This window comes from Macrobrachium rosenbergii, chromosome 48 (genome assembly GCF_040412425.1).
Source record: "Macrobrachium rosenbergii isolate ZJJX-2024 chromosome 48, ASM4041242v1, whole genome shotgun sequence".
In the NCBI taxonomy this organism is placed as follows: domain Eukaryota; kingdom Metazoa; phylum Arthropoda; class Malacostraca; order Decapoda; family Palaemonidae; genus Macrobrachium; species Macrobrachium rosenbergii.
The window spans coordinates 14,162,452-14,188,623 of NC_089788.1; the positions used below are offsets into that span (position 1 = coordinate 14,162,452).

General features: G+C 34.3%; 1 protein-coding gene across 5 annotated transcripts in view; it reads right to left on the bottom strand.

Annotated features, from left to right (window-relative positions):
* Window positions 1-26,172, bottom strand: part of BORCS5 (BLOC-1 related complex subunit 5) — a 352,792-nt gene that overhangs the window by 24,359 nt on the left and 302,261 nt on the right. The window contains exon 1 of one of the 5 annotated variants that reach the window (XM_067091399.1): window positions 25,095-25,117. The exons of the other annotated variants lie outside the window; for them this stretch is intronic. The gene's annotated coding sequence lies outside the window, so the exon portion shown is untranslated. Of the gene's footprint in view, window positions 1-25,094; window positions 25,118-26,172 lie in introns of those variants that run through there. 5 annotated transcript variants of the gene reach the window in all.

Consider the following 26,172-nt stretch of genomic DNA (forward strand, 5'->3'; position numbering starts at 1 on the left):
TGTTACAATGAAATAGAGCTGAAACAAAATACTTGCCGTTGCAATGTATGGCTGAAATAAAATAATGGCATTAAAGTGAAGTATAGCCGAAAGAGAGTATGTCCTTGACTAATTTTTGTCGTTACAACGAAATAAGATATTATGACGACTGCCACCACGGTCAAGTAAGAGTGAGACTGGATAGTTTTGTGATTATTATTGCCGCAGCAATGAAATAAGACTAATATTTGCAACTTTCAAACTTTCATTAGCATTGTGACGACGAGTTTATTACCGCTAGCAAAATATCTGACCCTCAGGCAGACCTAAGAATGTATGAGCTTGGAGAATTCTTATCGTTCTTGGTAGTACATTGCACAGTGTTCAACTCTGCTCTCCATAACTCCCATAAAGAAAGAGCCCCATTAGTCATTTCCTATTTACAATTAAAAGTTTTAAGAATAGTGCAATTCATAAATAAGAGATAAGAATTCTTTAAGGTATAGGCCTATATATTTACATAGTTTTTGTAAAGCTCAACCTAGAATATGCATTTAAAACGATTTTTTACATATATATATATATATATATATATATATATATATATATATATACACACACACACACACACACACAATATATATATATATATATATATATATATATATATATATATATACGTGTGTGTGTGTGTGTGTGTGTAACGTATGAAACTTTACATACTGGAAGACATACAGAAATATGAGAGGATTTTAGAGAAGGGAAAACCACCGTTCTAAGATTAGTAAGTAGTGGCGTTAGAGAAAGAAAAGAAGTATGAAGGGGGGAAGGGGGAGCCAGATGGAGGAGGTACTACTGTTAAAAGTCATGTCCAAGGAAGTAGACATTTCACCCCCAATCCCAATCTCTCTCTCTCTCTCTCTCTCTCTCTCTCTCTCTCTCTCTCTCTCTCTCTCTCTCTCTCTCTCTCTCTCTCTCGCATGCTCTGCATTCGGCCGACCGATGGCTCTTTGTAAAAATAGCCGCTGGCCCTGATACTTACTACAATTGGCACTACGGTGTGCCCCCTTCCACAGCCTAGGCTACTTACTACCACTACTGCCCTCGTGGCTGAAATCTCTCTCTCTCTAGTACAGAATAGTGGACGTTCGCTTTCAAGACGATGAGAGTCGAGTCTTACAAAGCTAAATTGAACTACTTTGATATGACGGTAATTTTTTTTATTGACCTAAGACTGAACAATACACGTAGTAAGTCGACAGATAAATAAGGGCAGACGGCAATTACGAATTACTGAGGAATAAACCACAATGGTCTTTTATTTTCCCCTACGGAAGAATAAGGCAGGTGCTTGAGGTTTCAAAATGTAAGCGTTTATACATCTGTGTGTACTTATAAACATATGTTTGTGTGTTATAGTGCGTGTGTAAATGTATGTGAATGGAGATAGATATATACAGAAAGAATCCAGGTCTCAACACAACTAAGTTGAAATTTCCATAAGTAAGGCAGAGCCGAATTCAATGAAAACTCTTGTGGTAAAAGAAAAGCAAATCATTGGAAGCGTAACAACTGGATAAGTTCAACGAAGAGTACTCTCCAAAATTGATATTATGACCTGGCTACTGCGCTGGCAATTCTTATAGGAATTTGTTATTATATACGTAGACGCCGATTTGTATGTATGTATGTACAGTGTATGTATATACTGTGTATATATATATATATATATATATATATATATATATATATATATATATATAATCAAGTTGTAAATGTGAATTTGAATGGCCAAGATTCGAACCTAAGACTTTTGGGGTGTCTCTTGATAGCTGAATTTCTTCTGTATCAAACCCGAAGGCCCATGTTCGAATCCTGACCGGCAGATTTATTTATCATATATAATTCCCTGTGGTTCTATGCTATTTCCAAGGTATAGTGAATTCAATATTAATGGGTATATTTTCGTGCATGTGTATGTGTGTATATATATATATATATATATATATATATATATATATATATATATATATATATATATATATATGTATGTATATGTATGTATATACATATATATATATATATATATATATATATATATATATATATATATATATATATATATATATATATATATATACTGTAATGCATGTGTATGCAAGTGCGTGAAGTGTTTCTGAAAGCTGACGATATAAGGTAAAGAATCTTGAGAAAATACGCCAAAAATGTTTAAAGTCTGCCAAAAATTAACAGAGTATTTTCCTAACGACTGAGTCCTGGAAGCTATTTAAACAGTAAAACAAGATGTTGCAATACTACAAAGAACAACGCTGGTTAACCACTTTCGAGCAATAAACTAAAATGAGATTTGCCTTGCTAGTATTAGTTTGGGTTTACATGCATAAAAGAAGGTAAGAGGAAGATTTTTTTCATCATAAAACAATAAATATTACTAAACAAACAAATTTCAAAAGTTACGATGGCAAGTTTCCAAAAGCATAAAACTATCGGGCGTGAACTTCAAAGGTGTACTGTACATTATACACATTTATTTTCTCTCTCTCTCTCTCTCTGCACAGACAAACACTATATATATATATATATATATATATATATATATATATATATATATATATATATATATATATAATATATATATATATATATATATATATATATTAATGTATGTATTTAAACAATTTATTAATGGTTCTTCACGGATTAAGGCCCATGACAAGAGGAGATCAAGTTGGGATTATAACAACCGACACGAAGCTGCAACTCAAAGAATAAACGCTACAATAAAAAAAAATCATTTGTCAAAAATACTGTTCTTAAGAGTAGTCTCTAATTCAATTAACATAAGTAATTCATTCATCATGAAGGTTTCTGGTATTTTACGATAGCCTATCTAATGAATCAACATAAACCAATGCTCTGGGTCGATCACTGAAAGCATTATGAAGCACAAGCATGATCTGGAGCATTAGAGTTGCTGTTCGGTAAACTTCCAAAGCATCTTGCAACGAAAATGTTGACTTTACTGAATGCGTTTCCAAATACGGTTGTTTGGGTGTTTTTTTTTTTCTTTTTTTTTGCCGGCTTTCTGCCAGCACTGACACTTTCAAATAAGTCAACGTCCCCAGCAAATAATATCCGAGAAGCAGAAGTAAGAATATGAAAGGCAAATGACTATATATATTTATAACTAACGAAGTACTAATTACCGTTAGGTAAGTAGGAAGCTTGGTGAATAATGTGTGAATCCCAAATTATAATCAGACAACTGGCTCCGTAAAATGTTCACAAAAAAGGGGAAAAAGTTACTCTGGCTGACGTTAAGTCCTCTTGCTCAATAAAGAAATGATTATAAGTTTAATAAAATTTCGGGGGACGCCATTGTAACTGTTTGGTCGTTTAGTAACTTACCTTATAAAGGCGTGTAAGCTATTAGACACACACACACACACACACACACACACATATATATATATATATTATATATATATATATATATATATATATATATATATATATATATATATATATATATATATATATATATATATATATATATATATATATATATATATATATATATAAACATTAAGAAGCTTTGGGAATGAGGTAAGCAACTAATATGTTTAACAGCTGTTGAATGTAAAAAAAAAAAAAGTTTTGAGGAAGAAATATGATATGACAGACAACAAGTGATGAAATACCTGTGACAGCTTCTCGAAACACGTGTCAGTTCAAAAGTTTTAAACCCATGACTGAATTGAATTGAATTGAATATGGAATTTAGGCCAAAGGCCAAGCACTGGGACCTACGAGATATTTCAGAAAATAACAGGCTCAAAGTTATCAAACCTTATGAATTATATAGATGTTTTGAAGGCTATTAAATCATACAAATTTTAAGAAACATAAAACCTGAGTGTAAACAGAATGTCAGCATACACTAATTGAAGTTCTTTAATTGGTTCACAAACCACGAAGATGTTTCTAATTACTTCCGCGACTAGCCCGTAATACAATTACGAATCAATATCATGTAACATTAGCTTACAGCTTACAGGGATATTTACGGATGCAAATAATTCCTAATTTTTCTAAAATTACAGTAACCAATCTTCTATAATAATAAAATCCGAGTGGCTTTTCCTTGTTTGTCCGCCCTGGGTGGGGGCGGGGTAGGTAAGGGATCGGGAGTGTAGGGAAGACATGACGGGCAGTGCCGGGTTCCGGCGCAGCGTAGTGCGCGCCATCAAGCTCATTAATAAATAATTACCACGATTATAAAATAATAAAAGTACTTTTATCTCGCCCAAGGATCGAATGTAAACCACTCACGAGACGAGGGCCATACCAAATGTGTCACAGAAGTCATCATTGGTAGGCCGCTCGTCTCTCACCTGTGAGGGCCTATGTTCGATCCCCTCGTGAGTTAGAAGTTTATTTCTATATTCCGTATCCCATTAAGTATTAAATTTCCATAAACAACAATCATAATAACTGCAATAATCTTGCAACTATGATTACGACGAGCGGGAACATTCAATGAAAAATTAAATGCCCGAGTTGTCATAGTAATTTAACACTTATGTATTACACGTAACCGAGATTCGGTTTCAATAATAATAATAATAATAATAATAATAATAATAATAATAATAACAAATTCAATTTCTTAGCCATAACGCCAAGCACAACAAATAAGAAACCCGACACAAACTAACTTCACTGCCTCATTACACCATAATAGTCATCTGATTTCTCTAACTCAAAGAAGCTCCCGTCATCATCCCTTCATAAGAACCTAAACAAAATAACTCTATGAAAAATAAGAAAATGAATTCCGGTTTGCGCGACACTCTCCGGTGACCACAGCAGATGCAACTCTGACGTAATCTCGGTTTCTATCCTTTTCGGCCTTTTTCTATTCTTTTCGACTCGCGTTTCTTCAGGTGTTGCATCATTCTTCGTGCATCTGGCACATGGGAAAGCAGAGGGCACAAACGGGACGAAAATACGAACAGGTACGTGACGGCGATAACGTCATTTACCTTATACAATTTAGTTTTCCCTCATTCATCCGTTTGCTCTTTTTTCCTTGTACCTTCTCTATTTATTTACGTAATTATTTACTTATTTATTTATTTAATTATTAATATATTTAAAAAGTTAATTTTCCCATACATTTACTTTAGCCATACCATCTCTGCCCTATGCGGTCATTTTGCAGATGATGGCAATGTGGTCTGCGGAAGCTTCCTAAGAAAGGTCATTATTTGTTTGTTTGTTATAATGAATGATTTTAATGTGTATTAAATGTTCGTATAGTTTTATTTAATTCTGCTCTTACGTTTTGCCTAATCCTCCTTGAATGTTAGCACTTCCGTGTTGTATTAACATTCAAGGAGCTTTAGGCAAAACGTAAGAGCAGAATTAAATAAAACTATACGAACATTTAATACCCATTAAAATCATTCATTATAACAAACAAACACATAGTGACCTTTCCCAGGAAGCTACCGCAGACCACATTGCCATCATCTGCAAAATGACCGCATTGGGTAGAGATGGTATGGCGAAAACTAAATGTATGGGAAAATTAACTTTTTTCAATATATCCATAATTAAATAAATAAATAAGTAAATAATTAAGTAAATAAATGAGAAGGTACAAGGAAAAATAAGTAAACAGATGAATGAGAAGTAACAGGGAAAACCAACCATACGAATGAAGACTAAATAAAGAAAGAAACAAGGGAAGTCAGAGTCGAGAAAATAAGACAAATGGTCTTCATGTCTGTGTGTATGTATGTACGTGCGTGAGTGCGTGCACGTCTACCCAGATCTGTAAGATGGGTAACTATAAATAACCCCATTAATTATAGTTTTTCTCTCGAGTGCAAGACATCCTCTTTTTAAGAGTTTCTTTTTTTATCTGCGGAGAAATTAATATTAGCGCTGGTAATTACAGCTAGTTAATAGCATTCATTAACTTATCAAGTTGCGTATTTATATAACGTCTATTTATAGGCAGTAACTGAATGTTTGTTGAGAGAGAGAGAGAGAGAGAGAGAGAGAGAGAGAGAGAGAGAGAGAGAGAGAGAGAGAATGCTATTCCCTGATAAAACAGGTTAATCTGAAAGCACCGCTGAATTCAAAGATCTGAAATATACTTAAATATTTCGTGAATAAGAAAACTTCGAAAGTTTTCTACTTACAACAGTTATTGGTATGTCAAATATATATTAATGGTAATAAAACTAAAAAAAAAAAAACCGTTGATAAAATATTCTGAAGTGAATAGATAGTGAGGGATAATTAAGGACCCGCCCTTCAAATCCAAGTTGTAGGAATCTGGGAACACAGAAGGAAGAGGGATAATAACAGACTAGCCTCGTATAAAAAGAGGAGGTGATAAGAATTAGGAAATGCAGAGGGGAGTGCAACATACCAGAGCATAACTATATCAACTATTGGGTATCAAAACAAAGATCTGACAAAAATATAACAGACATCCAAAGGAACAGTTCTCGTTGAGGACTTTCGATGTCACAAAATCATTCAAATTCACGTTAAAATAATAATCTGCACAATTTCCAGATACATTCTCGAACGTCAAATGGCCACTTCCTTCTTCTCTCAGAATCTATACATCAAGAAACTGACACCTTCCTTAAGCAGTTAAACCACTTCCAACCATTCCAACGACCTATTTCTCAGGTCCCCCTCTTTTTTTTCTCTCTCTCTCTTTAGCATCCTTTTTGCGTATTCCTTCCAAAGCCTATACAGTTTCCAACAACACCTCTTAACAGTTAGTATATTTTTATATCTATTTTATTTCCCACAACTGTGTTCTGTTCATAAATTTCATTTTATATTTAGCTTAAAGAGTTGACTGATATATCATGTATCTAGATATTTTATTTAAATATTAAATATTTAAGCAAGTTTTTAGGTTGTAGAATTTCTTAATTTTATTTAGTTTTTATGTAGCCCTGCTAATGGGAATGGATTTCAGCAACGTTGGATAAATAAACAAGAGAAATGACTCCCAGTCTCTTCTATCAATACGAAAAAGCTAGAGAATCCAAAAAACTGAACCTAGGGAGACATAGCAAGATGTTAAACATTATCATAAACATACATATATGCAAGCATAAATACTCATATTCACACACACAAACATATGTTTATATATATATATATATATATATATATATATATATATATATATATATATATATATATATATATATATATATATATATATATATATACTAGCTGCCCTGGAAATCTCTGAATGACAACCAATAAATTTCTCTCTCTCATTCCTGTTAAAATAGTTGCTTCAGTTACACTGCCCAGCATTTTTGACATTTTATATTTCACCACTTCTCACCCGCCCATTCCTAACGGAGCTGAACCTAGACTTGAAGGGCATCGGGAGTGTCTATTCATCCCACCGATTTCGAAAACTATGGATTAGTCTCTAATATGTGTCATTTTTTACATTTTATTTTTTACCCCTTCTCACGCCCCTTCCTATCGATGCTAGACTTGGACTTAAAGGGCATCGGGGGTTTCACTATTCTTAGGGACCTCGACAATTATGGATTATACACTAATATCTGTCATTTCCAGTTATTTTTACAGTCACCCCCTTCCTATCAGGGCTCAACTTTGACTTAAAGGGCACCGGGAGTGTCATTATTAATCTCAGCAACCGCGACAACTATGGATTAGACACTAATATCTGTTCTTTTGGTTATTTCTACATGTCACCTCCTTCCAACCCCCTCCCCACTGGGGCTGAACTTGGACTTAAAGGGCATCGGGAATGTCACTATTCATCTCAGCAACCTCAAAAACAATGGATTAGACACTTATATCTTCGTTTTCTGTAATTTTTACATTTCACTCCCTTCCCACACCATCCCCCTTTGGTGCCAGTGATGTCTTATCCCCCTCCCCCCCACGTCTTGTTCCCAGATGGTAAGTCATATGTATGCCAAGTTTGGTTGAAATTGCTCAATGCATTTCCGAGTGTATGTGGAACATACAAATACACACACAATTACATACATCTATTTATATATAAATATTTATATATGCATATAAATATATGTATATATATACTGTGTGTATGTATGTATATATATATATATATATATATATATATATATATATATATATATATATATATATATATATATATATATATATATATGGAAGTCGTTGGTTCATATGTCGAATGTTGAGTCACTTAGGTACCAAATCATTTATCACTTCTAATTCCTCTTCGTTGATATTCCTGAAATACCATGAACTGGATATTAATAATCTTATTTTTAGTTTAATCTTTTTTTTTATATATATATATATATATATATATATATATATATATATATATATATATATATATATATATATATATCTGACTCGACAATAAATGATATCCCGTCTCGGTCATGATGAGCATCACTTAGACATGCAAGAAAGTAGATAAATCTGACTAAAAGTCGACAATTCAAATTTTATCATTACAACAACCGGATTCCCTTAATGCTAAGCAAAAATAGTTAAGCAAGTCACTCGCAATAATGACAAACTCTCTCTCTCTCTCTCTCTCTCCAGCATCAATAAAGACCAAAACAAACGAGAGAAAATTCAGGAAGTACAGCTGACCCTAATCCTAAATAGCCGAGGGAAAACCAGCCTTAACTCGAGGAAAAACATCCCGCAAATAAAGTAAAGAAAAAGGAAGCAGTCCGCTTAAACACACTGCATAATCCACTTTCCTCCTCATGCACTCCGCATAAACGCATACAATCATCTACTTTCCTCTTTAATTGTATGGCGCTGAAGAACGACAGCTGTTCGGTTGCTATTCTCAGAATGTCCCACATACAAGAGCAACGGTGAATGCGACATTTATCCAGAAAAAAATTAATAAAAACTCATCTTGCGAAAATGATGTCCAACAGTGGTGAATTTAACTTTCTCCCAACATATGAAAAAGTCTCGTGTTCAGCACTCTCTCTCTCTCTCTCTCTCGGAGATGTCTGAAAGAATACAGTTTTATAGATATGCAACATACATGAAAGTCAACAATATTTTCCTTACTCTGACCTTTTTCTCTCTACAACATACTGAAGCGTATTTACCTGTACGTAAACTTCTTATTTCTGAAAAAGGATACATATATATATATATATATATATATATATATATATATATATATATATATATATATATAACTCGTAAAAATCTTACCCTTGCAAAAGTAGTAAATCTTCTAATCAATTTATAATTCGACAACGTAAGGCACTATTTACTGAACTGTATAGTCGCTGCATTATACTAGTCGCCTTTATTTTCTGAGGAACTTCAGTATATGTATATATATATATATATATATATATATATATATATATATATATATATATATATATATATATAATATATATATATATATATATATATATATATATATATATATATATATATATATGTATGTATGTATATATACTGCAGTTCCTTAGAAAATAAAGGCATCAAGTATAATGCAGCGAATATACAGTTCAGTAACTAGAGTCCTACGATGTCGAATTCTAAACTGCTTAGAAGTTTACTACTTTTCCAAGGGCAAGAGAATATATACGAGGTGTATGAGAAGGATGCAAAGTTGCAAGTCGTGTATGCAAGGAGAGGGGTAAGAAGGAAGGGATTCATGATATGTTAGGGAAAACAGAGTGCAAGTAAAGGCAAGTGGAAGATGGAAGATACATACGTATGAAAAGGCAGGAAGGAAACACCCTAAGAGGGATTACGGATTGAAGAGGTCAGAAATAATTTTCTGACCAAATATGTACATGCAAACAACGCCCAGATGTTGTAACCCCCCCCCCTTCACACAAAATGAGCATGGTCTGGGGGCCACAGTGCCTGGGGTGGGGGCGTGAGTGAGGGGGGGGGGGAAGGTTGAGGGTAGCTTGGCCAAGAGGAGAGGTGTAATGCTAGCATAACAGCACGGGGCGCCCACCTGCGACGTCGTCGTAGAGTAATTTGCTGACGCCAGCAGGCAAAAACAGGTGTTATTAATATCCGACGTGGCTCATGATGAAGCCAAGTCTTCAGGCGATTAAACAACTACAACAACAACAACAACATAGGAGACAAAATAAACTGAAATATTAATAGCTCTATATTATAATAATAGGTGCTTCTACCATTACTGTAGAGGAGCATTACAAGGTCTCAAAAGAAATTTAATAACACATTAACAACAATAACAAAATTCAAAATAATAATTTAAAAAAATGACTGCAGCTATATCAGTCTTGCCAATGCTGCTATATTTATCGCAATAACAACGAAAATTAGTAATACCATCAAGCACGCTGATCATAAAAACTACAACAAAACAGCAAAATCTGAAAGGAAGTCTAATAATAATAGTTACAGCAAAAATCTCTCGACATCAAGAAAGGAAAAGTCTCACGCAGGTTCGGAAAATGAGGACACCAGATTTTTGCAGACATGAATGAGCAAATGTAGTAATAATAACACCCCAGGTGAATGCCAAGAGGACGGCCCAGCATTATACCTGACTCACGCTGACAATGAAGGCCAAAAAGTGACTTCTGACTCTGTGTAATTCCTCTAACTTTCAGGGTAAGAAAACGAATGACGGTCGTTGGAGATTTTCCAAGCGAGTTTTTTTTTTAATGTATCGGTTTATTTGTGTGTTCAAATATTTTACTTGATTCCTCCTTTTCATTCTTTTTCACTGGTGGATTTCTAATCAGTGGGATCTTTTTCAAGAAAGCTGACGGCCTCTTTGGCTTGTAACAACCGAAAATTTACATGTTTTAAATAATAATAATAATAATAATAATAATAATAATAATAATAATAATAATCTTATATGAAAGTATGAAGAACTCCCGCACTGTGTGATTTTATTATATAATGGGCAAACTGGTCCAGTAGAAGCAACAATAGTAATACAAATTTAAAATAAAAGCAGAGGAGGTGATAATCTTATTACGTTAATTATGTAATGAATTAGTAAAAAAATGCTTTAAATATGTAATTTAGACTATTCAAAAAATAAATAAAATCCTATAGTGATTTACACTGTTCACACAACAAATAAACGTTACAAAACTTGTTCACGGAAAAAAATTAAAAACTAGTAGCGCCTGAAGCTATTCATGTAACAATCGATAGGATGAGATTTGCTGTATCTGAACGCTTTTGTCATAACTGTTTTTCCACTCTAAGCCTACTTTTCATCTTTCCTTAGTATTCCAACGCAGTCTTATGAATTACAAGTCACCTGAATGTTGCTTTATTCATTCTTTGCTTATTTTGTAACTGTAATCCCAGTTTTCTTGATTTTATGGGTTTTAATTGAACTGGATTGGAATCACACATCATTTCTTTATGTCTTTTCATTGAACTGGACTGGAATTATATATCATTTCATTCTTTCTTAAAATTAGACGCTGCATACAAACAAGCCCGTGGAACAGTCACTGCACCGAAATTTAGCGAGCCGTCAAGACACATCCGTTCGAGGATGACTCCGGTTTCCGGACGGAATGCCGCAGCATCAAGTGGTTATCAGACACAACAACAATTTCTCTTAATAACTATTAGAATAACTCCCAAACGACATCACCTTTCAAAGAAGACATTGCGTATAACGGAAGTTGTTGGCTCTCCTTACACAGTGCACACGCCATAAGGAATGGGAATGAGAGCAGTTCCTCGAAAGTCATCACTTTTAAAAAAGGGAACAATACATACATACACACACAAACACACACTTGCGAGGATTCAAATTAAACGACATTAAATTTAAAAGGAACCATATATCTGAGAATTTTTATTCTTATTTTCTTGAGGGGGGGAAGCACTAAAATATCTTCTTGCCAATGTTCCCTGACACTTGAATCTTTTTAATTGGCATTCCAACTTTTACTTCCTTTATGTTGTCAGTGACTTGAGATTTCCCAGATAGGGCGCTTGGATAATCGTTTAAAAAAAACAGTTTTTGTATGCAATGTTAAATAATGTTAAAAGCAACATCTAACTCGTAAAACTTTGTTGGAACTGTACGGCGGGAGGTAAAATATGCAATGAAAAATTGTCTGGTGTCAACAAGAAACAGAACCTTACTGCACCTCAATAGTATTCGTACTTATGCATCTCTATACTTCTTTCAACTTCCTTTGGAAAAAAAAAAAAAGTAAAAAAACGCGCCGAAGTTTCATCGGCTCAGTCGAGTTTTCTGTACAGCGTATAATGCTGTATGAAACTCTCAGCCGCGGACCATGAAACTTTCAGCCATGGCCCAGTGGTGGCCTGTGCTGTTGGCATCTAAATCGGTGCCACACGCACGATCACGGCTAAATTTAACCTTAAATAACATGAAAACTACTGAGCTACAGGGCCGCACTTTCCTATGTTTGATGATTGGAGGGTGGATGAGCAACATACCAATTTGCAGCCCTCTAGCCTCAGTAGCTTTTACGATCTGAGGGCGGACAGAACAAGTGCGGACGGACAGGCAAATAGCCATCTCAATAGTTTTCTTTTACAGAAAACTAAAATGAAAAATTATTCTGAAATCAAACGAGGATAAATCAGTATATTCTAATTAGCAACTTGAATCTGAAAATCCAATCCATAAATGAACGAGAAAATGAAAAATTTTCCTGTAATTCCAGGTTACATACCATTTTCGAAAATGCTGATTCGAGTTTCAATAAGAGACTGAATTTCAGTACTAAAAGTTATAGAGAAAATGCAGTCGAAAACATTTATGCACAAATGGGAACATCTCTCTGCATAGTGTTAAAAAAAAAACACTGTGTTGCCGAAAAACGTGAATAAGATGGAACGCATAAACGTCAGAGCTTAGGACACCTCTTCACTCCTATCAGTAGCATGATTTATACAACAAAAGATTTGTAAGGCTAAAAAAAATTAATATATATCTAAGGCCAGCAATTTTTTCCCATATGCAATATTCACATATGCATACACACAATTATATATACTGTATATATGTATGTATGTATGTATGTATATATAATGACTGTCTCTTCTTCGGATAATTGTCTTCCTTCAGAAATAAAGAAAAAATCTTCCGTCTTACCGACTACATGCTTGTCACACAAATAATAAATAAAACGAGAAGACTACCTATGCTTATATCGTTTTACCTTAATGGTACACTATCAAACGGATGAGCGACCACGACTATCACCCACATAAAATACAAATAAAACAAAATAAGAGTGATTGGGTATATTACATCATAGCAAGCTACTATGGCTGAGCTTACAAGAGCAGATCTGAGCACAAGTACAAGGACCGATGACCAACAACAATGAGTATTCTAATCTGAAAATGACCGTCAATCAACAGCCCCCCCGCCCCAACAACAATGTCCCTTATTATGATTCTGAACTCTTCCAAAATCTAATACCTTGTTGCCTTATGCTGGATTTTCGTTAAACTTCCAAATTCTAATGTCATATTGTCTTACGTTAAATTTTCGTTATATTTCATAAGTTTTTGTTTAATCCTTCTATTAAACAAAAAGACCCAATAAAAACAATAAATGTAAAACCACCCTCTTGGAGGTAACATAAACAGGTAGTAATCATTATAGGACCCTATAATCTTTATTACTCAACACACGCATGAAGTCTTGATACATATTAGAATCTTACAAGTAAGAAACTTCCTCTAAATATGAAAATAATTTTCACCCATTTTTTTTCCGTGGTACAGAATCATCTAATATCAATTACTGACGCAGAAGAACAGATGCTCTCTTCTTCGGGCATAGAACTGAAAGCATCTGACAAAATGACCACAAAGATAATTGACCTCTAGAGTAATTACTTGAGACATCGTGAGAAAATAACAAAATTCCTCATACATTGCACAAGTGCTTTGAATGGAACTTTGCTGACTCATGTAAGATTAACATACTTATCATCAATGACTCATCAATATTAGCACGGTCTCAATTGCTCATGCAAATCACTTTGCTGATAATCAATGGAGCGTATGGATTACCCCAAATCAATTTGTAGTTGATAAAAAAATGACGTTGTTTCCGGTTACTGACTTAGAGATTTACTATGCTTTATACATGACTAGTAAATGACGTTCCGTATATGCTTGTACGAGTATTCAGTGACTCACAGACGATTAATCTACTTTTGACCAATGACTGAAGTATTATATATTTGTAATTACTGACTAAAGGTTTAGCATAACAATCTTGCAATCACAAACGAAAAATTTAATAAGCTTACAGCATATGGCTTACAAAGGTTACCTGACCAAAGACTCACACAGGTTAATAGGGTTATAGTCGCCTCTAAAAGATTTAAAAACAAACAAACAAAAAACCAACACACACAAACACATATATAAATAAATAAATAAATAAATAAATAAATAGATAGATAGATAGATAGACAGACAGACAGATATAACCAATGTCTTCAAAACACTTATAAAATGCATTCACTATTATGAGCTTCAAAATTAGGAACGAATATACCTGCACTCTGTTCTGAAGAAAAATGCGGAATCAGCTATAATTACAATGTCTATTAAAATCAAACTGAAGAAAAAAAAAAACTATTTCCGTTCGAAGCAGAAAATGGAAGAGTATATACAAATGTATTCCCTAGGGAAAGTAGGAGAAAAATGTAGTAGATGAATCTGCATTTTCTGATGAAGTTAAAGAAGCAGAAATACCATTCTTTGTTCTAGTTAAAAATAAGGAAACAAATATAACTGTCTTCCCGGTTAAAGCTAAAAACGAAGAACGAGGAATAACTAAATTTTCACAAAACTGTAAAAAAAAAAAGCTACATAAAATTTCACTCTCTACTGATGTTAAAAATGAGAAACTAGACAAAACGGCATTCACCACACTGGTTTAAGTTGGAGACATATATAAAATTGGCTTATCTATCAACGGGTTGAAAATGAGAATGTTGCATAACTACATTCTCCATATGGCTGAAGTGAGGAACTTGGCACAGCTAAAATCTAAGTAACATGGTTAACATAAAAAAATGATCAAACTTTTATTCTCTGTAAGGTTAAAAATATGACACTTGTAGCATTCTAATTTGCATATAGGACCGTAGTTGCTAATAATAATAATAATAATATACGTTTGTAATGATAATAATAATGATAATAATAATAAAATTAACAATAACATAGGATTGTAGTTAATAATAATAATAATAATAATAATAATAATAATAAGAGCTTAAAACCACATCTCCTTTTCTTACTATAAAAATCAAAATAAAGAACCCTTTGACTTACAGCGCTCAAAACAACACCCGCCTAAGGAAGGGAAACAACGTCCAAAGACAACTGCGAATGACAGCTCATCCGCTCGACTCGTACAGAACCTCCTCACAAATGAGCCTCTCTCTCTCTCTCTCTCTCCCTGTCACATAATTCTGAAAGTTAAGTAGACGGATGAGGTATAGGAGAATGGGACGAACAGGGCTCGGATTTCGTGCACAGGTGATATATTCGGACGCGAGGAATCAAAATAATAACGATGCTCTCAACACTGTCACATCATTTTATTTCAGCTGAGAGAGAGAGAGAGAGAGAGAGAGAGAGAGAGAGAGAGAGAGAGAGAGAGAGAGAGAGAGAGAGAGAGAGAGAGAGCTTTACTGCTGGATTTGAAAATTATATTTCAAATGGTCCCCGTAAAGTTGAAAAAACACAATCATGAGAGAGAGAGAGAGAGAGAGAGAGAGAGAGAGAGAGCTTTACTGCTGGATTTGAAAATTATATTTCAAATGACCCCTGTAAAGTTGAAAAAACACAATCATGAGAGAGAGAGAGAGAGAGAGAGAGAGAGAGAGCGCTTTACCAATGAAATCGAAATTATAATTAAAATAGCCCCAGTAAAGTTGAAACAACAATCAGAGAGAGAGAGAGAGAGAGAGAGAGAGAGAGAGAGAGAGAGAGAGAGAGAGAGAGCGCTTTACCAATGAAATCGAAAATTATAATTAAAATAGCCCCAGTAAAGTTGAAACAACAATGAGAGAGAGAGAGAGAGAGAGAGAGAGAGAGAGAGAGAGAGAGAGAGAGAGAGAGAGAGAGAGAGAGAGAGAGAGCGCTTTACTAATGAATTTGAAAATCATAATTAAAATGGCCCCAGAAAAGTTGAAAAAACAATCACGAGAGAGAGAGAGAGAGAGAGAGAGAGAGAGAGAGAGAGAGAGAGAGAGAGAGAGAGAGAGAGAGAGAGAGAGAGACTTTAATTATAAATAAGAATATTATAATGGAAATTTCTAAAGAACATAGCAAAACAAAAAACCACCATATATTACTGATTATCTCAAAAGTCAAATGACATTCAATAGCAACGACAGCCTTCAGAGCAGGTTCGGATATGAGCGCCTCTTAGATACTGACATTAAACTTTCTAAAAATTACTGGCTCTTATTAGCAATTTAAATAATTTCGATAAAATATTTAAATATCACATTATTATTATTCAGAAGATGAACCCTATTCATATGGAACAAGACCACAGGGGCCATTACCTTGAAATTCAAGCTTCCATAGAATATGGTACTCATTAGGAAGTAAAAGAAGGCAAAGGGAAATACATAAAGAAGAGATCTCGCTCATTAGAAATAAATTAATAAATTAATAAAGATAAAAATGTGTTAAAATGCAAGGAGAATAGCATTAGGGTAGTAATGCATTGCATCTTCGCTTGAATTTTTGAAGTTCCAGTTGCACGATATCCAACGGTGTGAGGGGTAAAGGACCTCTGGAACTGAGAAGTTGGACAGCGAGGCATATTTAATACATAATGGTGCTGCTGTTCTCCCCTTAAGGAGGTAGTGCCCCGGTACATCTCACATGATGCACTGTTTGCATTACTAAAGCGTGTTTGCTGCGTCCCTTCGACCCTTAGCTGCATCCACCGTTTAGCTTTCTACTTGACCTCCATTCCCTCTTACTCCCTTCAGTTTTGCTGTCTAACCTTTTCAACTACTACTTCTTTGTGCACAATGGGGTTTTCTCCCAGTTCTACCCTTAGATCCTTGCACTTCATCAGCTCTATTATGTGGATCTATTTATCTTGCCGTCCAACCAATCGAACTCCCTCGTTTCACTGCCATCAGCGCTGAAATGCTTCACTCATTAAGATAAGACGAGCCTTAATTAACCTTAAGACTTGAAAGATAATCACCTAATCGTCTTTGCCTATTAAAATTAAAACCGGCTGCATATTATTGGGAAATTGCCTTTTATGTGAACGGGGGTTAAGAATAGAGATAAACCTCTCACATCTAAGGAAAGACACAGCGGTTGGTGTCTCCGATTTCTCTCTCATCACAAATAAAAAAATTATTTTTACCAGTGGAAAGGAGGGGGAAGAACCTAAGCGCGTATTTCAGATGGAAATGATCCGGCCATGTGAACCAGCAATATTTGCTGAAATATTGTGGTAACAATTAACGACTGTTAAGAAAAATTGGAGTTTTAACACTCGGTACGCTCTTATTACGGCATCTTGAACTGATTACTGATCCCTAAATTCACCAAAATTTGGTAAGGAGGCTTTCTGGCACTAAAAGTTCTGAGCCTTTTATAAGCAGTGAAAAGTTAAGATTTTCCACAGGATTTCACTTCTCTGGAAACATGAAACAATTCTAGATCTCGCAAGCCTAAACATCGCGACTAAGAACTCTGATCAGTTTAACATTTGCATTTTTTATTACATTTGAAATAGTTCAGAACTGACTTCACTTCAGAGGTATCAGAGGTTAAACAGGCAACGAGTTATTTAACAAAAAACAGTCATTTCCCTTATGTCCAGGGATACTGGGCAAAGACTATCATGGTATTTGATATGCCAGTCCATTACATACTAGAGAGGTGGTTCTTAACCTTTTTCAATGTATGCACCCCTTTCAAATCAGTAGTCAGTTCTCGCAACCCCTGAATTGCTGAAATAAATTTAAAAATAATAATAATAATAATAATAATAATAATTGTTATTATTATATTATTCTTATTCTTTAATTTTTTGCAGAAAAAAAATAACATGCGTATATGAAAATATATTTTCTTTAATTATTCACAGGCATCCTCGCACCCCTTAGGAACCAGCTTCGCACCCCTGGTTACGAACCAAAGGCCCACGATTTTGCCTTTCATACGATCTAAGTATTATCATTTGTTTTATTTTGCTGCTTTTCATCTCACAGGAGTACATAATTTACTTTTGCGTGCAGACGAACCACGAAATTAAATACCTTGTTTTACTTCGCAGAATAATTGCCGAGTTTATGACTCATGACATAATAATACTTGAGAAAGAAAAGTGGCCACGGTTAGAAAGTTAAGACTAATTCTAAGAAAGGTTCAAACATCTGAAAATGATAACAGTCTCATCCAGAAACCAAGAAAGAGAGAAGTGGTTACAAAGGTTAATTACGGAGAGAAAGGGAATAAGAAAGGTCTAACAATAAATGCCAAGCCCCCACGTAATCTCAAGATCCAGGGAAAAAACATAATTGGTAACCTTTCCCAGCTCGAATCCTTGAGGTCGATCAAGCAATGACGGCTGAGCTCCGTCTACAATTACATCTCTCTCCTGTAAATGAAACACCCTCTCTTTACTTTTTGACACCGAGATAGACCTCTCACTCTCTCTCTCTCTCTCTCTCTCACATACACATTCAAAACTAAGGCTAAAATACATTCATTCGTTAATACAAACAAGTCACGAAAACAAAACTTTCTCTTTTATAAAGCATTTGGCATTTTTTAGAAACTGATTTCCCTTATAATTTCAGATCACTGGCGTCTGCAGTAACTTCTGTCATGCAGAACGGAAAGGGAAATAATAACAGTACATTATCACTGGCGTCTACAGTACCTTCTGTCATGCACAACGGATAGGGAGTAACAAAATAATAATAACAACAGTAAATTACATTGTTTCTTATGGTCAAATTCTTTATTACTGAGCATACTGAAAGGAAATCATGTGAAGCATACCAACATATAGCATCAAATTTAACGCGTCAAACACTCGGAGAAACACAGAGGATAAAACTTTAATGGAACTAATGATATATCGAGATTACAAGAATAATTTTTAGCAAGACTTTATACTTAAAAGGGGGGCACAACATGTTTTTTGGTGGGTAGCGTGGAACCTGAATTCTGGGTATGTCTGAATCACCCAGAATCATGCAACGAACAGACTAAATGTTGAGGATGCCGTGACACTGGCTTTGGCAAATACTAAGCCACGAATTTCCAAGCATCACATTAGGTCACTCAATTCTGAGACAGAAAGGCGTGATGATGGATGAGTTTCAAAATGCAAATACTTCTATATAGGGTCAAAAAACATTCAATTAATGAGACTACCGTTAACACACTCATCTTTTTTTTTTATACATACAAATGATTTTATGCAAAATCATTCAGATATGGTAAGCTGTAACACGATATATTCTATTTTTGCGGAATTTACAAAGTATTCCGGTTTCAAATTAGGATTCATTATGACATCCTTGGGAAGTGATGCCCATATTGAGTTTTAAAGAGCTGAATATATAAGATGTAAATAGATTAAATGAGTTACAGTGTGTCTACAAACAGGGAATTATTAAATGAAGCTATAATATGATGTATACAGTTTAGTCTGTTTCATGATACACAGAGCTTAAGTTATGTAATGTTCATGGCAGACGATACCATATCTTGAAATGAGATTCTCTTTGGAACAGCAACCCATATTACACAATACATATATAATTAAAAAATCTTTATGTATCCATTTCATAAGGTAAAAACAAAAATTAAGAAGCATGCATGTAAACACAAAAACCTTAAACATTATGCAAATGAATCACATGAAAAGCTAACTGGGTGTATTTGCTTCCGCCGCAGTTAATGGGTGGTTTCCTGTGAATCACGATAACTCCCAGACATCTGTAAACACGGACGGAAGAGGGTTAAGAAACAATGTGGGGGATTTCTAGGCACTCAGTGACGTCAGTTAAAACAAATTTCTTTCTTAGTAATCCTACAACATACATATTTTATGTGTCTATCTTGCTAAATATCTATCTATCTATATACTTACTGTCACACCATAATAAGCAACCCCTTTTGTCGACCCAATTATATATATATATATATATATATATATATATATATATATATATATATATATATATATGTGTGTGTGTGTGTGTGTGTGTGTGTGTGTGTGTGTGTGTGTACATGTATATAATCCATTTTGTCGAAAGTTACTTATATGAGAGCTTTTTCAGAACAGTTATCACAGACACACTCACACACACACATACACCGTTTTGTCAACTAATGAGCCCAACTTTACAATATTTACCAGGAGTTTTTATTTGTCACAGAAGTCCCTAACACCGTTTCAGTTCTCATTACCAAATCGACATTTTCAATTCCCGTAACGAATTGGGAAGGAGAGGTGAGAGGATTGGGACAGGGGCTGTTCCCGAGGGGCAAGAAAGGGGGAGGAAGGATTGGGAGGGGGGCGCCTTTCGAACCGAGGGACGCCGATACGGTTTATCAAGACCACTGGCAACACCACTCAACATTATCACTGTGTCTTTACTTATGCATAATTTTGATGTTCCTTCCTTCCTGTTCAAATCTTCTAATAACTGTTTCATAGTGCAACTGCGAGGTTTTCCTCCTGCTACACCTTTCAAATCTGCTTCACTCTTAATTTTCCTTTCGGCGCTGAACAGAGCAAAAGGAGAAAGAATATTACTCGTATAAATATCTAGATTTCAACACATTGGAATTGGAATCGAAAATTTAGGCCAAAGGACAAGCGCTGGGACCTATGAGGTCATTCAGTGCTGAAAGGAAAATTAAAAGTGCAGTAGGTTTTAAAGGTGTAGCAGGAGGAAAAACTCGCAGTTACACTATGAAACAGTTATTAGAAGATTTGAACAGAAAGGTAGGAACATCAAGATTATGTATAAGTCAAGGCACAATCTCCCCCTCTCTCTCTCTCTCTCTCTCTCTCTCTCTCTCTCTCTCTCTCTCCCTTTCAGTTCTTCGTTGGACTGGTCGGTCCCGTTCTCGGCTAGCACTCTGCAGGGCCCGCGTTCGAATCTCCGGCCGGCCAATGAAGACTTAGAGGAACTTATTTCTGGCGATAGAAATTCATTTCTCGGTACAGTGTGGTTCGGATTCCACAATTAACTGATATTGGATCCTTATTCGCAGGAAGTTTCTGTTATTAACTGGCACAAACATGGTAGCAACAACATGGCCTTTATTAATAACGCATTTTGCGTTTATATATATATATATATATATATATATATATATATATATATATATATATATATATATATATATATATATATATTATGCACACACACACACACACACATATATATATATATATATATATATATATATATATATAAGCATTAAGCTACAAACGTCCTTTAATATCCAACTAAAAAATTCCCCTTCGGTAACATATATGAAAATATATTATTTCCGAGGTAGAGCGAATTGGATATTAAAGGACGTTTGTAGCTTAATGCTTGTATATGAATCACGGTGATGTGATAAAAACTTCATAATATGGCTGCGTGTGACAAACGCATTACACGGTCAACATGGCAGAGGTGGGTGGATATCGTCTCCAAACACAAACACCTGAGTTCGACGGGTGATTTGTATATGGGAGCCGATATCCACTTATACCTCTCTTGTGGCCGCGCGGGTTAATGCGTCCCTGTAGTCCTGAGTTCCTGTCCTTCGCTGGTTCGACCCCACGGGACGGCGTACTTATTATCAACTAAAAATTCCCCTTCGGTAACATATATGAAAATATATTATTTCCGAGGTAGAGCGAATTGGATATTAAAGGACGTTTGTAGCTTAATGCTTGTATATGAATCACGGTGATGTGATAAAAACTTATATATATATATATATATATATATATATATATATATATATATATATATATATATATATATATTATATATATATTATACGAATTTCTGTCACATACACCATGAAATTTTTTGTACTCGCTAACATTAAGCTGCAAATCTCGTTTAATATCAAATTCAGTCAAACTCCGAATAAACACCGAAGGGTAAGCGGTGCTTAGATTGCTTTGGTCATGGAGAGAGAACAGGAAGTGGGAAGTGCTGGGATTATGGAGTGATAGAAGGACTACAAAGAAAGAGGCTTCGTATAAAGGAAGCATGAGAAGAATGGCTTCATTTAACGTGGTTAGGGTTCGATATGCTACTAATGATGCTTTTGTGTAATTTTCTGAAGCAGTTTGAAGATGAAAGTGACAGTGAAAGAAAACTTATTGTATTTCTTTGTAATTTCAACATATTTTTTCATAAATCAAGACAATCGACCAAAACAATAAGCTACTTGAAATAACCAGTTAGTTGGTCAGTGGGAAAAGCACAGTTTCCCGTTTCGATATCTGTGGGGAATGCAGATAATATAGCCCTGTATTATGTTTTATATCAAAAATAAAACGCGCTCTTTCGTAAATATATTTTACACGTTCGTTAAACTTATTTACTGTTTAAGCTTTACAACTGGATTAAAGAAACAGGCTTTGGAACAAGATGAAACTGAATAGTGATGTCATACCTATTTTAAAAAAAATTGTAAGAAAAAAAGGTGTTGAGCAATATCACTGATGTATGAATCTTATTATTATTATTATTATTATATATTATCATCATTATTATTATTAATATTATTATTATCTGAAAAAAAACACTCATATTAAACAACACTCGATATCCATTAACTTGAATTGAATGGGATCTGTGTCGGATGCCTCTCTTGATGGCTTATTGGTCAAAGGTCACTAACCATCGTTGTTACTAAACCCGGCCGTGGTTCGAATCTCACCGATGGCGTAGCACTTATCAATTATAACTCTCCCGGGAGTAAACTATTCCCAAGGTATAGAATATTGGATATCAAGCGATATATGTGGCTGAATATATAATACAAACTAATATATATAAACACACAAGTATATATATATATATATATATATATATATATATATATATATATATATATATATATATATATATATATATATATATGAGAAGAGAGAGAGAGAGAGAGAGAGAGAGAGAGAGAGAGAGAGAGAGAGAGAGAGAGAGAGAGAGAGTGGTACGCATGAGCCCCCTGGGAAGCTATATGAAAGCGTTAAGTTGAATATGGCAGTGACTTTGGTCTTGTCTTTGGAGCCACCCCTATAATGGGAGAAGAATTTGTATTCCAAACTGCCCAGAGAGAGAGAGAGAGAGAGAGAGAGAGAGAGAGAGAGAGAGAGGAGCAGCATACCCAGAACAATGGATAATCATGCATATAAAGACTCCCACGGTCTTCGAAAATAGGGTCAAAGTCATTTGTAAGTTGAAGGGGAGAGAAACGCGATGAAGAACTGTGACGTACACTGAAACAATAGACGCTTCTACCTTGTGTCCCACCCTTGAAATCTAACACATCGCACCCACAACACAAGTGAGGCGTCTTGATTATTGAAACGGTCTATGTGAAAAAAAACATCGATATCAGCTCAAGACTACAGACCTCATTGCTCACACACACATACATACTGTATATGTATATGTGTGTATATATATATATATATATATATATATATATATATATATAAATTACATATATAAATATGTATATAAATAAATATATATACAAATATATATATATATATATATACAGTGTATATATATATATATATATATATATATGTATATAAATAAATATATATACAAATATATATATATATATATATATATATATATATATATATATATATATATATATATATATATATATATAAATTACATATATAAATATGTATATAAATAAATATATATACAAATATATATATATATATATATATATATATATATATATATATATATATATATATATATATATACATGACCCCATATAAAAATGGTAACAAGGTGGGAAGAAGGGTATATATATATATATATATATATATATATATATATATATATATATATATATATATATATATATATATATATATATATATAGAGAGAGAGAGAGAGAGAGAGAGAGAGAGAGAGAGAGAGAGAGAGAGAGAGAGAGAGAGAGAGAGAGAATCTAATTGCTACTTTTTATACCAGATAGATATGCAATTGTAATAGCCACAATACCGTCTTAACATCTCGAATTCGTCACACATTTTGGAGACACTTGTCACTACAAAGCCTGAGATCCAAAAGCAAGAATACGTAGATATTCCGATGTTCAGGATTCGAACCTACATTCGGAGTATCAGACCGAGGTCACTTTGCCGGAGTGTGAAGAATTCGAGATGTCAAGAGGGCATCGTGGTTATTACAATTACATACGTATCTGGTAAAAAGTGACCAATAGATTTTGTATGTATGTATGTATGTATTATATATTTTTTTCCGAGGAGAAATATTCTTGGGGTCGCTTCCTAAAAAATCCAAGGTGCCCCAGGTAATCGAAACTGTGAATTATGTTCCTGATGGTTAGTCAACTGTTGTGAATCTCACCAAGGATAGAGAAGGTTTCGGATCTGGCAATCTCACCCCAAAAATCTTGCCAAGAACCGGAAGATTAACGCCCTCTGAGCAAAACCTTTCAAGTAAAAAGGAGCAACATGAATATTTTTTCTCACTGTCTTGGTAAAAGTGCATAAGTAACGCTTGTATAATTTACGTACGATATAATAAAATATGATTTTTATAAGACAAATGAATGCTAACATAAATACGAAAAGCAGAAATAAGACTCTCCTATTATTGCGATAGATTCTGGAGTGAGGCACGGTTGAGCTATACAGCTCAACCGTGAAGTGAGGTAACTGCCTAAAATATAGCGATGTCCTTCAGTGAAACACAAAGAATCAAACAAATCACTATTACAATGATAACATTCAAAAGAAATTAAAAATTAGTTACCTCTGTACTATTATCTTATCGAGGAAAAAACTGACAAGAGTCCTTTTCTGTCTAAAGCTCAAAAGCTCAACAGTCGCGCTGCTACTGAAGAATTTGAAACCCGTTCGGAAAACTCGCCCTCTATCACACGATAACGGCCATGTCTGATGACGTAATCATACCAATGGCGAATGACGTCAAGTATTTTACTTCATATTCTCTCGTCTCTATCAAAACACATTCTCGCATACATACAATCATACGTAGACACGCGCACGCGCGCGCAGACACTAAATATATATATATATATATATATATATATATATATATATATATATATGTATTATATATAAATGTGTATATATATATATATATATATATATATATATATATATATATATATATATATATATATATATATATATAATGACGTAAGAACATTAAAACCATGCGAAAATAATTCTAAAATTAATATCCAATTTCTTTTGGCATCACTGTAACGGTTGTCCAACATCTCGAATTTCGATCTCAACACGGACTGTCCGTTGGGTGGTCTTTGTCCCTGAGTGATTGATTGACCCTGGTATCACATTCCTCTAGTTTTACATCTCGCATAACAGTTCGTTACACGCGGCTGAAATCGGAGTACGAACTCATTTGAGTAATTAATCATATTTTTCCGCACTCCTGTCATGTCCGACGAGCTGTGAATGACGTGATAAATTAAATGATAAAATTAGCTAGCATGACGAATACTGCTGAAAGGGAATTATAATGTTACAGCTAATTCTAAAATTTTTGCTGAATATGATAGACTGTAACTTAATAGTGGAAGTCACATGGCCACATTTCCTGGTATCTTAATGGCAAGTAAGATGCAGAGAGATTTAATATTTTGTCTTTTTGTACCCTAAGACTGACTAATTTCTGTGGGAAGAACAGCCCATCTAATACGTTCCCTACAGACACTTAAATCAGTACAAAACAAGTACATCAACAAGTGCTTTCGGTTACTTTGTAAAGCATTCTAGGAAAGATTATTCCCTTAATTTGCAGTAAAACAATACTTACGAGATCTAGCACAGCCCGGGGCTTTAGC